The sequence below is a fragment of the Schistocerca cancellata genome, chromosome 4 (genome assembly GCF_023864275.1).
Source record: "Schistocerca cancellata isolate TAMUIC-IGC-003103 chromosome 4, iqSchCanc2.1, whole genome shotgun sequence".
Lineage (NCBI taxonomy): Eukaryota > Metazoa > Arthropoda > Insecta > Orthoptera > Acrididae > Schistocerca > Schistocerca cancellata.
The window spans coordinates 429,622,459-429,645,726 of NC_064629.1; positions in this window are offsets into that span (position 1 = coordinate 429,622,459).

Sequence of the window (23,268 nt, forward strand, 5' to 3'; positions counted from 1 at the left end):
ATTTCGCTGAAGAGCTGCCTCGTCAGAGAGCCGAGAAATGGCAGCGTCGTAGCAAGTATTTGTCAACACTCTGATAGTGCATTTACTTCCGGGTGTAGGTCGGCGTTACCTCGCTAAATTCACTTGACATTCGTTTTCCACATCGAAGACTCGTACGATATAATCCACTGCAAGATGACACAATTAGAAAGTATATTTAATTTCTGGACTCCAAGAACGGCGTTCTTCACATAAGTAACACCTGTTTGTGTGTGCATTCGGGAGGACGACGGTGCAATCCCGCGCCCGGCCATCCTGATTTAGGTTTTCAATGATTTCCCTAAATCGCTTCAGGAAAATGCCGGGATGGTTCCTTAGGAAGGGCACGGCCGATTTCCTTCCCCATCCTTCCCTAATCCGAGCTTGTGCTCCGTCTCTAATGACATCGTGGTCGACGGGATGTTAAAACAGTAATCTCCACCTCCTCTGTTTGTGTGTTTAAGGTTGCGTTTTGAGGCTCAGGCAACATCGCAGTGACTATAGTCCGCCTCTGGCCGCCAGTGTGTCGTTAGCTCAGAGGTTCCCTTGTGCGTTGCAGTGCTTGTACTATAAGTTCGAATCACGGTAGAAGCCGCTGACTACAACCTTTTATTTTCCATTTTAATTAATGGAGGTGCAAACTGCTAGTAAAAATTTCTTATGCGAAATCTGAAGAATGCCTTTAAACATCAATCTTCGTCCGATTTCGACTTAGTAAATTAAGTTAATATCATGGATTTCTGCTTTGCAAATTCCAAGGTGCTTCACTGTAAAATAGGTCCTGAAAAGATTCAAACCGACTGTCAACGATATAAATTTGAGCTTTGTTCGTCATATAGGTCTAACATGTCGGAAGGTTGTTTATGAAGTGCACCTGTTCATTAATATAGTTCCCATCTTCTAAATTTTTGCAATAGCATTTAACTGTAGACGTTTTCTAACACCGGCGTTAGCAATTCCTTTCCGTTCTCTGAAACCTTCAAAACGACAAATTTTTCTGGTTGAAATCTGATGACCTTAACTATCACTTCCGATCAACAATAAATACTTCATGAACCCGTACATGGAACTCCAAATGTGCAGTGTGCCTGCACTGCTACAGAGCATGCATTGCAAGGTATTCACACAGTTTATCGCATAGACTTACCATAAGGAATGAAACAAGAGCTGTAATACGCTTTACACCACAGACGCTGACTCTGGCTTGACGAAAACATCCAAACATTGACCAAAAGTTGCACAAATAATTAAGTTTGAAAGGAAAAGAAACGAGGTATGAAGCATTTATAAATTCATCGAATGTAGTGAGGTGGTTTAATTTCGTCCCAGTCTATAAAATTAATTTCGGGCCATACTCAGCTCTTGCCGATTACCCGCCTACTAATCAGGGCATCTGTCTCCGTTGCTTTTGAGCGTGAATGGAAATTGTAGAAATTTTCTGTGGAGCAACATTTAATAATAAAGCGTTTTAAATCATCAAAAGCGATGAGCGGTAGCAGGCGCTTTCGATAAAGTACGGGGGAGTGCAGCGCCGCTGCTGTCGCCACGGCCGCTGCCAGTAGCCAGCAAATGGATCCCGGAGCTTTACCGCATACGGCGTCCAGAGGAGGACAGTCTGCAGGAAATCTGCCGCAAAATCGTTACTAGATAAAATTTTGATATCGGTGTGTCATAAAGCGAAATAGATTGAATCTGCGCTACCATTACATTCACGTCTTCAGCATTCAGACAGAAGAGGCTATAAAAATATTTTATGCCAGCTGCTCTCGATCCACTGACATTATGAACAGAAACAACGCACGCTACCGCTAGACCACAGGCGTAATCAGCCTAGAGTCTCTCTATCTTGCGACAAGTTTTCCTCCAGGAAGTGCCGCAGTCTACAGTGTTGCCAGATTGTGCAGATAACCGGACTTAGAGAATTAGCGAGTTGGCCAGTTTTTTTGTCCCATGTCGCGATCGGCCCGGACTTAGCCTCTGAAGCGGCCGGCCGCCGGTCGTGTTTTATGGCAAAGAGTGTACGTAACCCTAACAAACTCAAATCAAAGGCAAATGAGGACGTTCAAAGTTGATTTTCAAAAATTTCCCCACCAACTTCAATGCACATTTGACTTCTCTTGATAACACCACGTCTAGATCTTCTGAGGTCGTCTTTGCGTTCATTTATGAGGGCTGCACTATTCATAATCCGAACGATCAAATCGGCTCTTGGGTTTACTTTTTCTTTGTAGACTTCGCCTTTAACCATCCCCACAGGCAAAAATCCAAAGAGAGAACGTCCAGGGACCTTGAAGGCCAAGAAAATGTCCATATCTAATGATCCATCTTCCAGAAAATGTTAGGTTTGGATAATGTGTCACCTGACGCCTAGAATTTGCAGGAGCCCCGTCATGCTGGAGGAACATAGGCATTTCTGTAGCCAAATAAACCTCTTCCAATAACGCTGGAAGTCATTTTCAAGGAAATGTAGACAACTGGGTCCTGTAAGGACCAACATACGGAACATAAATGCATTGAACCCAGCTGTATGTACGAAATAAAAATTGGGCACATGTAATATGGCATTTTTTCTGCAACTTGTCTATACTACCACCTCCTACAATATTTATTATTCCTCCAGAAACTTCCTGTGTAATTATTTGGGTCTCCGCGGCTCATCTATAGTTTTCTGTTCTAGGAATAAATTAGCACTATCCACAGAACCGCAGAAAGTCATGTACCGATAACTGAAGCTTTAAACCTGACTGGAAATGTTACCCGTCCGCAAAGAATAACAGTTATTCGTGGCTTCTGGGACAGTTTGTGTTGTACGTCGTAATAAACAAAACTTAGAACTTAGAAGAGTGCATGTTTTATATTGCAGAAGAACATTTTAAGCAGAAGAAGAATAACAAATATAAGGAATGTTTTAAAAAATTTTTATCTATTGCTTTATGTGGGCTACAAAGAGATGGACAGTTTTATTGATTAGAAGCAGAATACTATTCTTTCACTTTTTTTTATTCCTGGAATATTCTTTTACGTCGGTTCTTAAATCACAACTGTTCTAATTTGGCAAACCCCCTCCGGCTCCGAAACTTCTTCCATTTGTTGAAAAATATATGGCTTCCTTACAGACTTCATATGCATCCAGTGCATAATAACTTAAATTGTGAATATATTTCTGAATGAATGGTTGTTATTTATTTTTCCGTCACCCTGTTCACTGTTATAAGTTATGTTCCACAAGGATCGCACGCGATTGGAGGCGACAATCTGTAATTTATTTTACCTTAATTACTACTTCAATTTTGTTCAACAATTTAAAGGAATATATGAGTGCAAACATGGAATACATGTGAATAATGCAGCTGCTCAGTGACAGGTATGGGGGAGGCACTGTGGGCAGGCCTCGGATTTTCGACCCCTGCCCTCTTTGCCTCCGACTACCTGGTGCTGAAATTCTTCTCAAACTTTAAAAAAAAAAGTAATAGTGCAGTGGTCAGAACGTCTGTCTAGTAAGCAGCAGGTCTAGGTTCGAAGCTCAGTCGGTCACAAATCTTCATCTGCTGTCGTTGCTGTATTTCAACGCGCTGTGACAGTGCGGACGTCGGTCCTTCGATATTTAAGATGCAATTGTTTTTTGAGGCAATAGAGGTGATTTGCGAACATTAGTCTTGCCATCAAAATAACGGGACTCCAACGGAAACCAATCCTTAGTCATACCTTCGTGCCGGAGCTAACCCATGCCATATACATGCGAATTAGATTGTAGTTCATATTTAGTCAAATAACGAATGGTCAGTATACAAGTATGCCGGCCAGGGTGGCCGAGCGGTTCTAGGCGCTACAGTCTGGAACCGCGCGAGAGCTACGGTCTCAGGTTCGACTCCAGTCTCCGACATGGATGTGTCTGATGTCCTTAGGTTAGTTAGGTTTAAGTAGTTCTAAGTTCTAGCGGACTGACCACCTCAGACGTTAAGTCCCATAGCACTCAGAACCATTTGAACCATTTTTGACGTATACAAGCATTTACAAACAGAAGAAGCAGGATTGCAGCGAACTGATCACTTAACCAAGTGCAACATAGAGTACCTATGTAATGAGTCATTCCAGCTGCATAGCTGAGGGTAACATTTTTTAAGCAATTCATTGCAGAATTAATGTAATACCCGCACGATGATCTCTGTAGTCATACTGTATCATTAGCAGCCCGCGAATGTAGTACTATGTTCGTTAAATCGGATTACTCAAGCTGAGGCCAAATAAAGACAAGCGACGACGCCACAACACTATCTTTACTTAGGTAGGTAGTCAGCGCTAAATTATGTGCGCCACCATTAACGTTGCCGTAAGCAGTTTGACAGCATAACACCACCACAACTACTGACAACCTGAACCATTATCATCACGCAGTTGTAACTCGCAGTGATTACAAGTTTCTCATGTTTGTCAAGAATAGCGGAAAGCGCCTCTGAAGTTCCGTTTCCATTACGCCTAGGCAGGTGAGAATCCTAAATATCAGTAATAGGTCACCTAGCGAAGAGAAGAGTCCACGTATTGTCTCAAGTTCTTGCAGTTTGATGTTAATGCAGTTCCAGATGGTTTCGCACTAACGGGTTCTTTTGGCTATCTGAATACTCATATTGGAATTATATAAGTGTAATTGCTAGAACGTTCAACTACCTTAATAACACCTCATTCTGGGTTGAATACGACTCGGAAAGAAACGTTAATTTGACGTTTCCATCCATCTCCTGACGTCTTACTGAATTAAGTCTGAAGTGCACGCACAGTTGTGTTGCCCGCCGCAAGGACTCTGTGAAGTGTTGTGGCAGCTGGCGGTCATTGTGAATACAGACATGTGCTCCAGGGGAACTCGTCTTTGTTGCATTTTTTCCATACCGTAATTAGCACAATAACATAAGGCTTGTTCTTCTGAAGAACTTGATGCCCACAAGTCCTTAAATAAGAATCTCCTAACGTGAGTAATGCATGAAAGGAAACAGACTTTTGGACAAAACAATGGACAGCTCCCTGCTTTTTGCGTTTCCGATAGCGCCTACGATAAGAATCTGGTGTCATATTATGTTTCAGAACCCTAAACTGTTTATTTTTTTACCTCATACTAAAACAAAAGTTATGATATGAGAAGAGGAAATGACTTACATGCTTCTCAGGAACTTGAGTTTTTCGTGTTTATTTTCCCACTTCATACTAAAACAAGGGCGTTAAAATGAGAAGAAGAAATGAAATATACGCTTCCAAGACATAATATTTCCTTGTGTGCTAATACTGCATACATGAAAGCCCTGCAGTTAATTTTTGTATGTTGGATAAATTTTGATATCACCTCACATTCCTTTGTGAGAAGGTTCCTATTTTCTTGGGATTCATATAGAGTGGACATTTCATCACTGGTTAATATTCTGATGACTAATGACATGATACCCATTGCAATTGCTCCATGGCTCCTGTGAGTAGAGTCTCACGTTGGTTACTATAAGAACACGCAGGCAGTGATATCCGCTCACTGCGGTCAGAGACAAGGTGATTTCTTTCTGTTTATGGCGAAGCGTCTGCTGCAGTGTCCACGCTCAGCCAACATAAACAAATCGCGGCGGCATTGGGCACTGCTGATCGCTGCGCTTGTCGCGAGCCTCGACAACAAGAGCGCACTGTCTCTGCTAACGATACTATGGAGTTAATACATCTTACTTAACGTATTATGCAGGACGTGGGTTGGGTGAAAATTCAGTTAGTAACTTCCCATCGCATTAAAATACTTTACAGTCATATTTGATGAATTATTTATTGTTGGTTGTCTCTCTAATGTTAATAGTATTGATTCAGATTGTGCATGAAAACGAAAACACCCACCCACCCACACACACACACACACACACACACACACACACACACACACACACACACACACAGTCATTGATTCTAGTGAGGCTGACAACTACTGTGTGTTGAACAACACATGCACCAGTCAGTTCCTCAGTTGGCGTCCAGTGGATGAGTTTTTTCAATTACCTTGCACTGCAAGAATTGTAAGGAGGAGCCTGAAAGTAAATGGTCTTGTATGGTAAAGAGCTGCCACAAAGCAAATCTTGACCGATTATCAGATAATTGTCCACATGGGTTTTGTGGACGAGTATACTTTAAGTAGCCGCGCGGGATTAGCCGAGCGGTCTAGGGCGCTGCAGTCATGGGCTGCGTGGCTGATCCCGGCGGAGGTTCGAGTCCTCCCTCGGGCATGAGTGTGTGTGTTTGTCCTTAGGATAATTTAGGTTAAGTAGTGTGTAAGCTTCGGTACTGATGACCTTAGCAATTGAGTCCCATAAGACTTCACACACATTTGAACATTTTTTTATACTTTTAGTAACCAACCCACCCACGATCATTACGTAAGATTTCTCGAAGTCTTAGGGAATTGATTTCATTAAGTCGTCGACAGTGTAGCGTGATGGTTTACTTCCCAACATATGTTTTCTATATTTGTCCAAAGGTCGCATGCTTTTGTAGATCCACGTATCAATGGCCTTGTTACCTCTGCCCACATATTCTCTATCTGGCTGATGTTTGGTGATCGTGGAACAAACGGCAACAGCTTTATCCTCTCTTGGGCCTGAAACCAATCACGCACTGCTCTGCTATGATGGATGGGGCTCTGCTCCTGTAAATAAACTATTATCTCGTTAGTCCATGTATTTATATTTAAATAACGCATTTGTAATAAGCACATTGGATTATTATTTTCCACAGTGTTTAAGAATTCAGGCCCTGTCAGAGATAAGTGATCTATATTCAACAGTCCGATTAAGAATGTGATTTGCCCAGTCTATCACATGATGAGAGTCGTAGTCAGATATCCACATTAAGACTGCCTAGCTGAATCCGATTAGAACTATCTGGTATCGAAACGAAATTACAGAAATCGGATAATTTGAACGTCTGTATTGCAACAATGCTGCGCACATAAATTCCTATGATGGAGTAACAGGTAGCAACTGGCTAAGAAAAAGTGAGAAATATGTCTTCTAGCAGCAATGTAACGTAATTATAACCCACATTTATGTGATGGAAATACTGAATCGAACAATACACATCTATTTCATTGGTGGGAAGATACACCATATCGGATTTGCTGATGACATAATGACAATAATAATAATAATAATAGTCGCGTGTGGCGGATAGGGGAAACCCTCCCCCATATGGGTGGTACCGAGGAAATCAAATACTAGAGGTGAACCAAATACTAACAAAATCCTGAACGGCTACCAAATCCGTTGAACCCAAAATCCAGACACGTCTGAGTGAAATTCACCGCTACTCTGGTCACCGTCTCTTAGCTCAATGAGCTTGGCTGAAAATATTTGCTTTCAAAGGCTTCAACACCCTCTGGTCCTGTCCGGTCCTCGTATCACCCAAGCCAAACCAATGAAACACAAGCAAACATGAACTATGCAAGCAAAGTCAACTTTACCCCAGGTGGTACACAACCCGGCTGTCGACAGGCGGCAGTTGGATTTTCGGATTCTGGGGAGTCCAGGTTAGCACGGCAGAGAATATCGAAGATCTCTGGTAAATTTCCCTACAAGGAAGAAACATACATTTAAAAGTAAACATCGATACAATGATCCAAACACGAAAACTAAATAATCTCACAAAAGAAATCCACCGACAAAAAATTCTCATCCTTGCTCTTCAAGAACCACGACTAACTGACAATGAAACCTTGCATTAGGGAAACCATAGCGTCTTCAAAAGCAAAATACAACAAAAGGTAGCGAAAGGCGTACCAATCTTCGGCATTGCATTTCTCGAACACAGATCTGTCATCAACTCTGTCAAAGAAATCACACCCATCAACAATGAAAAGGTTCAAATGACTCTGAGCACTATGGGACTTAACACCGGAAGTCATCAGTCCCCTGGAACTTAGAACTAATTAAACCTAACTTAACCTAAGGACATCACACACTTCCATGCCCGATGCTGGATTCGAACCATCGACCGTAGCAGTCGCGCGGTTCCGAACTGAAGCGCCTAGAACCGCTCGGCCACCGTGGCCGGCCCATCAACAAGCGACTTATGACTATGCTCATTCAGAGCCACAGTAAAAAATATACACTCATCAATGCACGTGTCCCCACCAACATCGAAAATAAGAAAAACTCCGAAAATGTCGAAAAATTTTGGAACACACTCGAAAATACTATGAGCAAAATTCACCAGGATGACGTGAAAATACTAGTGGGATACTTCAACTCTCTATTTGGGACAGAAGAAACCTGTAGAAAAATCATTGGCACAAATTCAACACACCGTAGCACTTAGACCAACGGCACACGTCTGACTGACATTTGCCAACAATTCAACCACAAAAGGACGTCTTCCCAGTTTAGGAAAAAACCAGTTCCCAGGTAACATGCTTAGCTAACAGGTGCAAGCTGCTTTCGTTCGCCTTTCGCGACTCGCTGAAAGCCAAATTTTTAATTCTTTTGTAGCCCAGCTACAAGCAGGCTGATAAAAACTCAATAAGGGAATTGTAAGACAACGCTCGAGCAAAATTCGTCTTGCTACTTTCAGTAACTCTTAGTGTCAGAGCGAAAACCTTACGGTACTGCCAAATTCATAATGCCACTTTTGTTTTCTGCCGACATATTTTTTGTTGTTGTGAATACATAATTTTACCTATGAAATGTCACATTTTCATCATACTTGCGAATGGTACAGGAAATGAAATAAATACAGATCTTTTCGAAGTCAAAAGTTGGTAATATCCTACTAATTCGTCTTAAAATATGTTCGATCGTCTCACAGACACATAATGCTTTATTAAGATAGACTGCCGTCGTGATGTTTCTGTAGTAAGCTGAATTTAATTTATATTAGTACAGTGAATATTTTAATTGCATTTTCCATTAGTTTACTAAACGCAACAGTAATTATCAAAGAGAAATTAATCAGCAGCAGAATTTTCTTTCACGATATCTAAAACGATCTGACAATGCTAAAGTTGTTTACAAATTCTACGCCTGTAGAAGCCTACTGGTTCTAACGATGTCATTAAACCAGAGTAGTTTTAAGAGTATTTCCGTCTAGAAATGAATTGCTTTGACGGTTGATCGATCAAGAGCGGGAAAGGTAAAATTTTACAAATATATGACGAGAGGGACAAGTGCTTGAGAGAGGACTTCCCTATCAATACAAGTGCCTGACAGACGACTTTTCTATCAATCTCCTGGATTGTTTTGTTTCTCAAATCAACATAGTGCGTTATCATACAGTAGCACAGGTGATGTAGTTATGTTGCTCGATTTTCTTACACTTCGACCGAAAGGAATGCTCGATGAGTGACCTGATGACGTTCAATAATAGTCACTCCGTTGATTTTTGTTGTTTCGAATTAGAGCATGCAGTACTCCTACACCAGGCTTCTGAACTTTGCCTGTTGAATGCAAATGTCGCATGATGGTTAAATGGTAATCTATCACATATATCAGTAGTCGAGACTTCCTTAATGTGGAAAATCATTCATGCCAGAACGATCTTTGTTGAAACACGAATATCTTTTTCTGGCGTATTTTTACCAAAAGCACTCGCTCCAAACACAGTTCAAATCTTTCTAGCTGCCTCCTCTGCATTCACCCCTCTGTTATACCAAAAGTAAACGTTGTGTTTCAGGTGTTACACCTTTTTCCACTTGCGACTCAATTTTACAATGCTTAACTGTAGTTCATGATTTTCAAGTATGCAAAATCCAGTGCTTAACTGCAAGATGATAACTAGAACTTCAAATTCGAAAATGACGGTTGATACATACACTGACAACGCGGCGCCGCGTTCACATGGGCGGCGCCGGATTTCAGACGGCGGGTGGCGTCTGTCCGGTGGCCGGTAGCCGCTGCAGTGTGAGGAAACGCTCGAGCGTAAGCTGTTATGATCGCGGCGCAGCCACGAGCTGTCCTGCGGAGTTGTTTCTGGAATACTTGTCGTTGCTGGTGGGTAGAATGTTAAGCGAATTATCTTCGATGCTCAATCGGAATCATAACTTTAGACCGAAATGTGGAAAAAAAAATTGTTGGACACGAACAGGAGACCATAAGCTTAGAATGCATGACTATTACCATTATTTCTTTTCTTTTTTTTATTGTTCATTATCGATCGTTGTGTTTGGTCATTGCGGACGTCGCAGGACATCCTGTTCAAGTTCGGTGGTTGATCCTTCCACTCAGTTTTTTTATTACAGAGGCCAACCGGCTCTCTGACCGAACACGCTGAGCTACCGTGCCGGCTAGCACTAGACCACGGGCTCACACAATCCGAGAACATCTCGGACGTAGACAACACTTCCTCCTAACGCTTCCGCATCTTACAGTGTTGCCAGATTGTGCAGATGGCCGGTCAGTTTTATAGGCTACGTTAAGTGAATAGACTCGGACTTAGTCTCTGTGGCAGGCGGCCGGCGGTCAGTTTTTATGTCTAAAACTGGACTCCAATGTGTTTCATTCACGTATCTGTGTGGCGCTAAAGTGTGGTTATGGATAATACGTGTGCTCAGATTGCGAATGTAACATAATAAGTAAAGAGAGGGAAATGAATTGGCACCCTTCGTCTTCCGTAACATCAAATATATTTTAGTTATTCTATCTTAAATGAACTGCGCAGAAAATCATTCACCAGAAGTAAATAACTTGTTAGCAACATCAGATGATATTAACAGCTTTCCGGCGCGGGTTAGCCGTGCTTTCAACGGCGTCATATCGCGGATCGCACGTCTGCTTGCGCCGTCAGTTCGAATCCTTCCCCGGGCAAGGATGTGTGTTAAGTTAGGTTGGTTTAAGTAGTTATAGGGCTAGGGACTGATGACGTAAGCAGTTTGGTCGCATAGTTCTTGGAGCCATTTTTGACCTTTCACGTAAATTTTTTTTTCATAAACGGCCGTATATTTAGATTGCGTTGACATAGAAGCTCACTTTTTTACACCACCAAGGGACCAGTTACCACAAGAAGTGCGATACATTTCCGCTTATTATGTCTACCCGTTCTGGAGGTAAACGGGTTTTAAAGTTTGAGTAGACCGATAGACGGTCAAGAAAGTGAGACTTGTAGGGTTCCGTTTTTACCGGTTTAGGTGACGAAATCCTAACAACGAAAACAGCTACGACAGATACTGAAGATGAGGGCTGCATAAATAACACCCCCTACTCTTTATTCGAAATGTTCTAGTTGCAGTCGATACATCAGCATATTAATCGTAGCTACGCTTTCGATCCAAATCACGTTTACAGGAATGCAAATAGAATCCATTTGCCTATACACGTGGTAGTTCACATCCCAGTATTAATGCTACCGCGTTTTAGAAGTGCCAACATTTCCATTGCTAGCTAGCTTAAGAAACACTGAGGCTGATGAACGTTTTGCGGCTGTGGCGAGTCTAGTGGAGAATTCGAAACTGTGTAGAATACGTTTGGCAGTTGCGGAGCCGTTTATTTCCTGGGGTGGTGCAGAAATATCTTACTAAATTTACTCTCTAATAACAGTATTTTGCTATTTCGATAAACATCCCGAATGGTTGTCACATAAGCGGTGACATAAAGGAAGAAAATTCATGTTTTTGAGTCCAGAAAGCTCTATGCAACAGAAACTGCAGATCAATATGCCATTTTCATTGCGAAATTGGTGGCTTATTCATGTCTGGGGTAATAATAGAGGTTTGCATGGGTTGTCTGCTAGCGTAGTGAAAGGAAGGTCTGGTTTGTTTTCGGTTCTAATCTCGATGGAGGCAGGTAGAATATCAGTAAAGCAATTTTAAGAAATTCTCGCGGCCCAATACGTTTTATCGCTACCTTTATTCTGTACTGGCGCCCTGTGCATGTCAGTATGACACTCTTGTAGAATTTCATACATGTTACTGCCTACTTTTTCCGCTTCTGTCAATAATGGATTTGAATTAAGTGTGGCACTGAATGATTTTTAACTGAATTTCGTTATGAATCTTCACGCATTGTTAAATTTGCACACTTTCATGGTAGGTCAGCAACGGTAATCCAGTATGACTGGTCTGAACGTTGACACAGACCGTTTCGCGGCCGAAAGCGGATAATATTTTGCTAATTCGTAACGATCCGGCGTTCTTCGTCTTACTAAAACAATTATGTTATCTCGATAAGTTGAAATTCATTTTTATTGGTACAGTTCATACCAATTAGCGTTTCTTCTTTCAGTTCTGTCTTATATTTACGTGTTGTATTTAACACACTAATCAGCATTAATATAGTCTTACAAATTATTGAAAACAGCCTAAAAAAGTTCAGATAGTTTGTCAATTTCACGCAAGTGCATAGTATGTTGGTAGCACTTCGTCGCCTTGCCTGTTATGCTGTGTAGCAGACTTTAAAGCCGTGCGGATCAGCATAACGAAAAGGCGAGGGGTCTCGCTCGTTTTGTCCACGACTGTACATTAATTAAGAAGAATGTAAAGTAGATAATTGTTAAGATTTGTCCTGTTATAATGTAAGGTTCTTCAACAGGTCGTTTACCAATTCATGTTAATAAGCATACAACAACTACTATAATTCAGAATAAAATCTGATGAATAGGATAGAATTGAATACCTCGAAATGGTGTTTTATTATAAAATGGTAAAATTATTAAGATTCTAATTGATAAGAATAATGCAATAACACCTCCTAGCTTATTAGGGATTGATCGTAGAATTGCATATGCAAATAAGAAATATCATTCTGGTTGAATATGGACGGGAGTTACTAATGGGTTAGCAGGTACAAAATTATCTGGATCCCCTAGGAGGTAAGGATTAATCAAGCACAATATAATTAATAATGATGTTATTAATACAAATGTAATAGAGTCCTTGAAAGTAAAGTAAGGGTGAAATGGGATTTTTTCAATATCTCCATTTAGGCCTAAAGGTTTATTAGACCCTGTTTGGTGAAGGAAGAATGAATGAATTGCTGCCATTGCAGCAATAATAAACGGTAGTACAAAATGAAATGTAAAGAATCGGTTTAATGTTGCATTATCAACAGCAAACCCTCCCCATACTCATTGAACTAAATCTGTTCCTAAATATGGAATTGCTGATAATAAATTAGTAATTACTGTCGCACCTCAGAATGATATTTGACCTCAAGGTAAAACGTATCCTATAAATGCGGTTGCTATAAGTAAGAATAGAATTACTGTACCAATTATTCAGGTGTGCATGTAAAGTAGATAATTGTTAAGATTTGTCCTGTTATAATGTAAGGTTCTTCAACAGGTCGTTTACCAATTCATGTTAATAAGCATACAACAACTACTATAATTCAGAATAAAATAATATTTCATAAAACAATTACATTACCAATAAACTATAATCTAAAAAATCATAGGAGGTGTTATTCAATGATAATCATTATTTACAGGATTAACTATAAATAATACATGATTAAAAATACAATTCACAATTATATTTATTGGGGTAAACTTAACATTCTTCCCTCAACACTTCCTAGGACTAGCAGGAATGGAAATGGAAAAAAGGACACATTGACACCGGTGTGTCAGAGCCACCATACTTGCTCCGGACACTGCGAGAGGGCTGTACAAGCAATGATCACACGCACGGCACAGCGGACACATCAGGAACCGCGGTGGAGGCCGTCGAATGGCGCTAGCTGTGCAGCATTTGTGCACCGCCGCCGTCAGTGTCAGCCAGTTTGCCGTGGCATACGGAGCTCCATCGCAGTCTTTAACACTGGTAGCATGCCGCGACAGCATAGACGTGAACCGTATGGGCAGCTGACGGACTTTGAGCGAGGGCGTATAGTGGGCATGCGGGAGGCCGGGTGGACGTACCGCCGAATTGCTCAACACGTGGGGCGTGAGGTCTCCACAGTACATCGATGTTGTCGCCAGTGGTCGGCGGAAGGTGCACGTGCCCGTCGACCTGGGACCGGACCGCAGCGACGCACGGATGCACGCCAAGACCGTAGGATCCTACGCAGTGCCGTAGGGGACCGCACCGCCACTTCCCAGCAAATTAGGGACACTGTTGCTCCTGGGGTATCGGCGAGGACCATTCGCAACCGTCTCCATGAAGCTGGGCTACGGTCCCGCACACCGTTAGGCCGTCTTCCGCTCACGCCCCAACATCGTGCAGCCCGCCTCCAGTGGTGTCGCGACAGGCGTGAATGGAGGGACGAATGGAGACGTGTCGTCTTCAGCGATGAGAGTCGCTTCTGCCTTGGTGCCAATGATGGCCGTATGCGTGTTTGGCGCCGTGCAGGTGAGCGCCACCATCAGGACTGCATACGACCGAGGCACACAGGGCCAACACCCGGCATCATGGTGTGGGGAGCGATCTCCTACACTGGCCGTACACCACTGGTGATCGTCGAGGGGACACTGAATAGTGCACGGTACATCCAAACCGTCATCGAACCCATCGTTCTACCATTCCTAGACCGGCAAGGGAACTTACTGTTCCAACAGGACAATGCACGTCCGCATGTATCCCGTGCCACCCAACGTGCTCTAGAAGGTGTAAGTCAACTACCCTGGCCAGCAAGATCTCCAGATCCGTCCCCCATTGAGCATGTTTGGGACTGGATGAAGCGTCGTCTCACGCGGTCTGCACGTCCAGCAGGAACGCTGGTCCAACTGAGGCGCCAGGTGGAAATGGCATGGCAAGCCGTTCCACAGGACTACATCCAGCATCTCTACGATCGTCTCCATGGGAGAATAGCAGCCTGCATTGCTGCGAAAGGTGGATATACACTGTACTAGTGCCGACATTGTGCATGCTCTGTTGCCTGTGTCTATGTGCCTGTGGTTCTGTCAGTGTGATCATGTGATGTATCTGACCCCAGGAATGTGTCAATAAAGTTTCCCCTTCCTGGGACAATGAATTCACGGTGTTCTTATTTCAATTTCCAGGAGTGTATATTGCAGACTTAGACAATTCCTATTATTCGGAAGGGATCAACAAATTTGAACAGCTTTGGACGAAGTGCATAAATCTAAAAGGAGACTATGTTGAAAAAAAAAAGGTTTACCCAAACATGTAAGCAGTTTTTATTTTTGCACGGACTTTTCAAACGCCCCTCGTATATTCATGGTCCTTAAGAGCTAACAAGATCGATGCATACACAGCGAAAATTGAAGAACATAGGACGATACAAAACAGAAAGTCATCTCCTAGCCGATATCATATACAATATGAAGGTTTCTCTGTTCTTCATCGTCTTAGAAAGTATTACATGTACTTATTAACATGTTTGGACCTTCTGGGACACACATATTTCATAAACATAAAGAAAGAAAAAATTTCTTGGTGTCTTACATTTTCCTGCAATATATTTGACTATAATACTGGCTGTTACATGAGTAGTGATTCAAGTCGTGTACAACAAAGTTAAATCAGTTCAGGGATGTGTCTGTCTGTGGGAATTGATGCAGCCACTGCTGGAGTGACGTCGTAGTTGGCTTGTATGATGTCAATCGGACGGTGACAACCGGCTGAGAATGAGCTCTGGTTGTGCACTTTGCAGCAGAGGTGGGCATAGAAGCGCGGCCCGTCCAGGAGTGTAGCCATCACAGCCATGCTAGCCTTGCCTAGCGCAGCTGGTTCAGCAGGGGCAGTCGCATGCAGGTTCGATGGGCCGCATGGTGCAGAGTCATGCGGCCGCACTGGGCTACAGCACTCTCTTGTCGAGCGAGTCCCTGACGTCACCGCAAGGGCCGAGCAGTGCTGTTGGGAAACAACTTGTATGTCACGGGCTAAGCAGAGTTACGCATGGAGACGCATCCCACGGGCCGCGGCCTCACTGCTCCGCACTGAGCGAGGCTGTGACGTCACTGCATCAGTGACGTGCGCAAGCGCTGGCGTGCTGCGGCCTACGTGCTGTTGGTAGCGCTGACGGCAGCTGTGAGCTACGGGCTGTGAGCGGTGAGTAGAACAGAGTTTAGTTCAAACGTTCAAATGTGTGTGAAATCTTATGGGACTTAACTACTAACGTCATCAGACCAAACACCATTTCGTCCGATGCAGATTCACACATTGCGCTCCATGAAAGTGGGTGTCGCCGACGTAACGACGACACAGCAGAAAAACGTTGTTAGGTCAGTTACTACACATCCAATCAACAGACTTCTTTTGGTCTACATGGTCACAAGCTCTGATTTGCGAAGCAAGAGCGCTCTGTCTCAACATGAATTACCATTACTTTCAGTCAAAGGTGTCTCAGTCTAGTAGCTACTATTTACGAGAAGACGTGTATGCCACTCCTCGAGTCGACGTGATGCTTTAAGCAACCACCACGAAATGTGGCCTCTACTACCTGTGGGCCCCTGCTGCTGGTTTTAAGATTAGTTGTATGGGCCTAGCATCTTCCAGCCAGTGGGCCAACTACCAGGTGCAACCAGCTTCCCGCTATAGAGGACAGTTGTTTGAGACCATGGCCACCTGTTGCGTCAGTTCCTTAACACCCACTGTCTTCAGCACACACTATGGAGGACGTTGCACCACAGAATGTTCTAGTTTGTTCTTCAGTAAAATGTATGACCAACAGTGGAGTTTATATGAACAGCCATGGATCATCACCCCGACAAATATCCACTCCCTCAACTCAGACTTCCATGTTAGAGGTCACCATCCTGGACCTCTACATTTTGATGTCAGAAGTGTCTGTCACCTGTAAATTTCAATGAAAGAGGAACCTTACCAGCCAACCTACGTGGAGGCGATGACTCCCGATTTCCTCATGGTTGCAGTTTCATCGCCACACAGCATCACTGTCCAGTGGGTGACTGCACTGACTGTTTTATTTTTTTGTTCCCGGCGAGTATCACGTCACGTCAGTGCACCTTTTAGCAGCTTTTCAGTTCTGTTTCCATGTGTGACATCTATCAAGTAAACTCAGACTGTGTCTTGAGGATGTGTAAACATGAGCGTTATTTTTGCCTATCATCAATGAGTGGGGCTCATTGGTTGGAAGTGTATAAGGTGTTAACCATGCATAGCTTCTTAGGAGGGGAAGGTGATTATTTTCGTGAAGTCGGAGTTTTGTTGTAGTTTTCGTCGTTTTTAATGGGCAATGTATTTCATTTTGAGCAATAAATGTGGCTCACTACGTTCAAGCACATGATGTAGTGGTCATCAGTAGCCGCTCAATTGGAGAAGTTATGTAACTGTAAGTGTTAGGATAGAATTAGATTAAGTGTCCTTGTAGTCATAATGTTTTGTTCTCCACGTTTGTTGTTTGCTTGATTGGTGGCGGGATCCCCTGGCGGAGAAGTTGCGAATTTCTGCAGCCTGGACCATATGTGCAGGGAAGTGCATGTGCCGATGATTTTGGTGTCTTTCAGAGTGCCACTGCTGACAGTAATTTTGTTGTAGATACTTAGGAGGTGACAAAGAAAGCTATCAATAAGGATGATTGTATTGAAGATGTTTTGGGTACTGAACTGCGGGTGTAGAAATGAATGTGCGCAATGGAAAATACTGAAAGCAAAAATAAAAATTTTGCCCTGTCTGGCTACCCCGTGAAGCAGATCTCAGGATCTCTTAACGGTGATGTTATTTCCTCCTTCTTGCTCTTGAACTTATAAATTACAACATAAAAATAAATGAATAATTAAGGGAACTAGTAACTACTAAATAATAAATGTTGTTTCTGCTTATAAATGGCATGGCAAGCCGTTCCACAGGACTACATCCAGCATCTCTACGATCGTCTCCATGGGAGAATAGCAGCCTGCATTGCTGCGAAAGGTGGATATACACTGTACTAGTGCTGACATTGTGCATGCTCTGTTGCCTGTGTCTATGTGCCTGTGGATCTGTCAGTGTGATCATGTGATGTATCTGACCCCAGGAATGTGTCAATAAAGTTTCCCCTTCCCGGAACGATGAATTCACGGTGTTCTTATTTCAATTTCCAGGAGTGTATATATATATTTGTGTGTGTGTGTGTGTGTGTGTGTGTGTGAGTTTGTAATCTTACGGAACACATCAAATATGGAGCCAAGATTGGGAGACTGCATACAACACTGAATTCATAAAATAACACACGAAGAACGTTGAAATATATATATATATATATATATATATATATATATATATATATATATATATATATATCACCGGTTGTCGTAAGATGACTATTAAAACATAATAATTAATGTTGGTCTGATTGGGAATTTGGTAAGCTAGACTGGATACCTGGTGAAACAGTTGCTCGGTAATGCAAGGTTAACCTCCCGAGATAGCTCGCAGCTTTTAACCCGCTTTTATTGTCTTGAATATCATCACCTCTTTCAGAACAACTTAATGCATCAACACTACAATGTTTACTTCGGGAACTAAACATGTATTTTCGCCAACATATAGAGGGTAAATTAAAGTCACCACAAACTATTATTGTATGAGTTTGGTACGTGTTTGAAATCAAACTCAAGTTTTCTTGGAACCTTTCAGCAACTGTATCATCTGAACAGGAAGGTCAGTAAAAGGATTCAATTATTATTTTATTCCGGTCGCCAACAATGACCTCTGCCCATACTAACTCACAGGAAGTATCTACTTAAATTTTGCGACAAGTTAAACTACTTCTGAGAGCAACAAACACGCCACAGCCAACCGTGTTTAGCCTATCTTTTCGGAACACCGTTGGGTTCAAAAATGGCTCTGAGCACTATGGGACTTAACATCAGAGGTTATCAGTCCCCTAGATCTAAGAACTACTTAAACCTAACTAACCTAAGGACATCACACACAACCATGCTCGAGGCAGGTTTCGAACCTGTGACCGTAGCAGTCTCGCAGTTCCAGGCTGAAATACCTAGAACCGCTTGGTCACCGCAGCCGTAACACCATTAGGTTCTTCACAAAAATTTCGACTGTGCTTACATCCAACTTTAGCCAGCTTTCAGCGCCTATAATGATTTGAGCATCAGTGCTTTCTATTAGCGCTTGTAGCTCTGGTACTTTCCCAACACAACTACGACAGTTTACAACTGTTATACCACTGGTTTCTGTATCTACGTTCTTCCTGTTTTCAGTTTTCACGCTTTGAGACTGAAGACTTCTTGTGTTTTCCCGAGATCCTCTAACCTAAAAAACCGCCCAATCCACGCCACACAGCCCCTGCTTCACGTGTAGCCGCCTCCTGCGTCTAGTGGACACCTGACCTACTCAGCGGAACCCGAAAACCAACCACCCGTTGGCGTAAGTCGAAGAGTCTGCAACCTACACGGTCGCAGAGCCGTCTGAGCCTCTGATTCAGACCCACCACTCGGCTCTGTACCAGAGGTCCGCAATCGGTCCTGTCGACTATACTGTAAATGGTCAGCTCTGCTTTCATCTTGGCAGCAAGACTGGCATCCTTTACCACTTCTGTTAACCGCTAGAAACCGGAGAGAATCCCTTCTGATCGAAAGTGACACACATCATTGGTACCGACGTGAGCAACCACCTGCAGTTGGCTGCACGCTGTGCTCTTCGTGGCATCCGGGAGGACCCTTTCCATATCTGCAATGACTCCACCAGGTATGCGCACGGCATGCTCATTTTAATTTTCTTACCCTCCTTGTCAGCAAGGGCGTAAGGGGCCCCATAACTCGTCTAACGTTGGAGCTCCCAACTGCCAATAATCCCACCCACTGCGATTGTCCGGATCTTCCAGTCTGACTGGTTTCCTCTGAAACAGGACAGGTGACAGCATCCGGCTCAGCGACAGTGTCAGCCACAGACAGCACGTGGAACCTGTTCGTCAGACAAACCTGGGAGATCTTGTGTGCGGCCGCTTGGGAAGTCTTTTGCTGCGGCTTCGCCATGAGGTGACCTGTGCATTTTGATGTCAGAAGTGTGTGTCACCACGAAATTTCAGTGAATGGAGGAACCTTACCGGCCACCCTCCGTGGAGACGATGACTCTCGACTACCTCAGGGTTGCAGTTTTGTCGACAGACAGCATCACTATGGGGTAGGTGATTTCATTGACTGTTCTTTTTTTTTCCCCCTGCGAGTATCACGTAGAGCCAGTCCACCTATTACCAGCTTTTCTGTTCTGTTTTCATGTGTGACATGTGGCAAGTAAACGCAGAATCTATTCTGAGGATGTGTAAATATGAACGTTATTTTTCCCTATCATCAATGGGTGTGGCTCATTGTCAGGAAGGATATAAGGTGTTAACCATGTGTAGCTTCTTAGGAGGGGAAGATGAGTTTTGTTTAGAAGTCCGAGTTTTGTGGTACTTTACACAGTTTTGAATGGGGGAAGTATTTCATTTCGAGTAATAAATGTGGCTCACTACGTTTAAGCACGTAAAGTAGTTGTCATGAGTACATCCTCAAGCGGAAAAGTTAAGTTACAGGAAGTGTTACAATGGAATTAGATTAAGTGTCCTTGTCGTTGTACTGTTTTGTTCTCCTCGTTTGTTGTTTGCATAATTAGTAGGGATACCCTAGCGCAGAGTTGGGAATTTCAGCAGCCTGGACCAGATGTTCAGGGAAGCGCATGTGCCGATGATTTTTGTGTCTTGCAGAGTGCAACTGCCGACAGTAATTTTGTTGTAGATACTTTGGAGGTTGCACAGAAAGCTATCAATAAGGCAGATTGTATTGCAGATGTTGCGGGTACTGAAATGGTACAGACGCATTTAGTATTTCCGAAGGACGCAGATTCTGCACCATCTGTGACGGCACTGCCTCCTCTGAACGTGGGAGGAGAAGAAAGAGGAAATAAGTTTGCACGGTTAATGATCTGGACGGCAAGGTTTATGCCAGTGGATATGGAGATTGACAAAAGCTACAACACTTGCAGTGTAATTCGTTATGCTGCTGTGCAATCCTAGGGCTAATCTTTCTCATCAAGCGTCATGCCGAAACTTACTTCCGATGACTCGCGGTGGAACTAAGGGGATAATGTCGAAGCTTGGGGGAGCTGTCACCAGTGAAATACTGTCGCAATGTTCGCTTATCATGATAGGACAAATGCGGGCAAAATCACAAAGGCTTAATTTGCATGATATAGTGCCACAAGGCACTGGGAAGTTGCTTTAGGTGACCGCAGGTGTTGTTAACTTATACGATTCTGAACTTCGCCTTCGGGTAGGGAATCGTCGGTGAGTACGCAGCGTTCGGTGATTGAGAGCACTTCTCCTGTCTATACTCACGTTGAGACGTTTTCTGAATTCCGTCCTTGTGGCTGGGAGTTCGCGTTTCTTGTCTGTAGAATACAGAGAGGAGAGGATAGTATTAGATTATACTAGTCAGAGGACCACCTTCTGCCATCCTAGTGGTTAATAAGTATTTTATTTTGTGGCTGGAGTTCTTCCATCGCTGTAGCCGTGTACGAGAACCAACACTCCGGCGCATGGGACGCAGTACATTCGGTGCTATTGCTCATTGCTTCGGCTTATTAGGGCTATAAAGCTGAACAATTGTGATAATATAAGTTTCTTTTCCACTGAGGTTGCACACACTGTAGATCATCTTCGATAGTAGTATCTTCTAGTGTTTGGGACGTAAATTATGTCAGTCATGTCAGGTTATTTATATTAGATAGCGTAGCCATAAAAAGGGGCAGATTTGTGCAATTGATCGATAATATTAGTCAGGAAATTCATTTGTATCTCTTTATGTCCATTGCACATCGACATATACACATTTGTAATATATGAAGGGATTTCAATCTACAATAAATGTATAAGCAGAAAGAACATCAATATTTACTCGTTACTAGTTCCCTTAAACATTTATTTATTTTTATGTTGCAATTTATATGTTAAAGAGCTAGGAGGAGGAAAAATATCACCGTTAAGAGATCCTAATATCTGCTTCAGGGGGTAGTCAGTCAGGACCAAATCTTTATATTTACGTTCAGTATTTTATACTGCGCACAATCATTTTTACATCCGCCTGGGACAGCATCTTGGAAACCATACAGATACCTTCAAGAAGTACTTCCTAACACTTAAATTTATATTCGATGTTAGCAAATCCTCTTGTTCATTAATACTTTTCTTGCTGTAGTCAGTCTTCATTTAGTATCCTCTCTACTTTGGCCATCATTAGTTATTTTGCTACCCAATAGGCCTTTTAGTGTCTCATATCGTAATCTGATTCCCTAACACTACCTGATTTAACCCTCGCAATACCAAGTTTCAAATGGCTCTGAGCACTATGGGACTTAACTTCTAAGGTCATCAGTCCCCTAGAACTTAGAACTACTTAAACCTAACTAACCTAAGGACATCACACACATCCATGCCCGAGGCAGGATTCGAGCCTGCGACCGTAGCGGTCACGCGGTTCCAGACTGTAGCGCCTTTAACCGCTTGGCCACCCCGGCCGGCGCAATACCAAGGGGGATGGAAGGGGTACTTTATGCCTACCTTTTTAGAATACTGTAATCTAGTCATGTACATTATATTTTAAATTTTTGAAAAATATATTAGCGATTTTTAGAGATTTCTTCTACCAGATTCTGTAATTTTTTTAAAATTTTTCAGTAAAACGTAACGCTAAAATTTAGGTTTTGTCAATGGACGGGATTTTCAGAACTGGTGTTATATTCGTATTTTCAGGTTTAGTACCCTTCTTACTCATAAATATATCTTTTAAAAGTATGTTGTGCGTAAAAGAGAACGAAAATTAACGAAACCAGTATATCTTTGTGTTGGTCATATTTTAAACCCCCCCCCCCTTTGTAGCACTCGTGTATGGAAAATCCGTTGTTTAATTCGAATACGTTCCATTACCTTTCATTTAGTTCCATTGAGCGGTATCTTACAGTCCCTTTCCAGGGCACTATCTATACTGTTCAGCTGTAATTCCAAGTTCTTTGCTGTCTCTGACAGAACTGCAGTGTCACCGGTAAACTTCAAAATGTTTATTCCATCTCCCAAATATTTAATTCTGTTTACAAATTTATCCTTGTATGCTTTACTGCTTGTTTGGTGTAGATGTTTAATGACATCGAGTGTAGGATACCCAAATGTCTCACTCCCATCTTCAAATTGTACAACTATAAATCCAGCGGATGGAGTAGCAAAATTTATGTGCTTCAACAAGAATTGTCCTTTGATGGGGTAGGGCTGTGAAATACATGTCCAGCCACATCACATCTCTCTTAATTTTACCTCAGGACAGCAAAATTCATATTTCAGTGCATATACGGCAAAAATTCAAACTTTCATTTAGGACAACCTGGATTCCCAAAGATTCACATGTAACTAGTTGTGGAGG